Genomic DNA, 2360 nt, shown 5'->3' with positions numbered 1-2360 from the left:
TTCTTTTGATGATCCCATTATTTCTCCCTTTCCATCTCTTGAAGAGCCTGTCATTGAACCATGTCCACTACACAATCCTAGTCCCCCTCATGATCCTAATCCCTCTCATGGTTCTAATGTGTCAGTGCAAGATGTTCATGAACCCTCGACATGTATAATGGGTTCTTCCACTTTGGTACAATCCAATCCACTTCAAGATCTCATTATTTCTCTCATATTATATCCACCTCATAATGGACTTGCATCTTCTTCCCAAAGAAAAGAGTATCCTACAAGTCAAGATATTCATAAAGGCAAAGGAGTAGATCTCCATAAGCAAGAATCCCTTCATGTTAAAGAAAATATTAAGGGTCATGGCCTCAGTGAAATTCCTCAAGACATGGGTACCCCTACTAAATCCAACATCCCTTCAAAATCCAAACATATCCCTTCCCCTTTATCCCTTCCATCCATCTTAGGTCCTTATAATATCCCTGCGTCCTGTATGCAAGGTCAACAAAGGAACACATATTTGAGTAAATTTCATCCATGCAAAAGACCTCCATTTCATTCATATCCATCCATGCATTCCTTTCCCCCTCCAAGCAATTTGGATGCCAAGCATAAAAGTCATAAGTCTAAAAATCCACATGTATTCAAGGATAAACATGTCCAATCTAATCAACATGTCAAAGCAAAGAAAAATATGATCCAAAAAGAAAAGGAAAAATCCAAAAGGTCACAAAGTCCCATTGCTCAAAAACAAAAGTTAAAATCTATATGGGTTCCTAAATCCCTTGTGTTGGCAGTGCACTCTAAGGAACCACAAAAGGATGAAAAATCAAAAACCATGTGGATCCCTAAGCAGCTCCTTGAAGCACAAAAGCCTAAAGAAACATCCAACTTGGTATCCAAAGTTGCTATTTCTCCATCCAACCCTCTCAAATTTGTTCCTCCATCACCTTCTTCATCCATTTTGGGCCCTTATGTCCCAAAATCCCAAGCTATTCTTCCACCCAAATCTCCATATCCAAAACCCACTCTTCCTCCATCAATCCACCACCCCTCAAGGTGTGTTCCAATGGTGATCTTGCCAGCATTTCCGTCCACTAAAACCCAATTCTTCCAATACCCTATCCATTATCTAATGCATATTTTCTATCCTTCGATCCCGTTGATCCCATCCTTTGCATAAATCCTTGCCTTAATTTCATCTCTTTTTCCATGTCCTTATCCTACCAACGTCTTTGAGCATACTTTTAAAGGTCATGGTCCATTTTTTTTCAAGGCTACTATCTAAACAAAAAGACGCTTGAGTCCTTCTTCCATCCCCTATCATGTGTCCATCTTCTATTGAAAAAGTCAAAATACAAAAAAAAAAAGAAAAAAAAAAAGTAAAGCAAAAATAATTCGTCCACTGGTGAAAACTTGGAAAACAGGCGCCTTGGGCAAGTACCATGATGAAAACTTGGCAAATAGGCATCATGCGTAATCTATGAACTTCTTGCATACCATACTTGGGGACAAGTTTTATCCTATCATATCCTTTTGTCCTTCATTGTTCCATTATCCTATCGAACCCTTGTCATTACCCCTTCCTATCCTATTGTCCCTCATATCCCTTTCCACCTTTGATCTTGACAAGGCTGAGGATCGTCATGAGCATCATGCATCTTGTTTGCATCTTTTAGTCCATCACAGCTTTTGGTCTTTATCCATTTGCTTATTATAACCTTTCATCCATATTTCCTAGCTTATTGCAACTTTCTGCTACTATCCCTTAGCCTACCCTGACCTTCAGTCCATGTCCCTTATCCATTCTTGGTCTTGCTTATCCTATCCATATCTTATCACTATCCCTACACTCTTTTTCATTCCTTGATCTTGATCTGACATAAGGACGCAAAATTTAAGCATGGTTTCAAAAACCTCTTGACATGTCCCTCATGCCATGTTCTTGCTTTACATTGTCATATCCAGTCTCTTGTCCCATCACGCAATAGCCCTTGAAAATTGCATCTGTATTGTCTCCATGATAAAAGGCCTTTGTCTTCCCTCTATCCACCATCATTTCAGAAAGCCTATTTATTCACCTGTCATATTCCTTGCCTTGCTAGACACTGGGGGCAAAATCATAAAAATTGAAAAATGTCCTGAAATAATAAAAAAAAATTGAAAAAATCCTGAAAACATTCAAAAACATCAAAAAAAATCATGTGTTCATTTTCAGCTAAAATGTCAAAAGTCCCTAAAAAAATCAAATAATGTCCTAAAAAAATCCCTAAAAAAATCATATAATGTCCTGAAAAAATCACAAAAAAATCATATAATGTCCTGAAAAAATCCCTAAAAAGTCAAATAAAGTCCTGAAAAAACGAACA

The sequence above is a fragment of the Cryptomeria japonica genome, chromosome 8 (assembly GCF_030272615.1).
Source record: "Cryptomeria japonica chromosome 8, Sugi_1.0, whole genome shotgun sequence".
NCBI classification, from domain to species: Eukaryota; Viridiplantae; Streptophyta; class Pinopsida; order Cupressales; family Cupressaceae; genus Cryptomeria; species Cryptomeria japonica.
The sequence above is the reverse complement of the archived record's forward strand: the minus strand, read 5'-3'. Positions refer to the sequence as shown.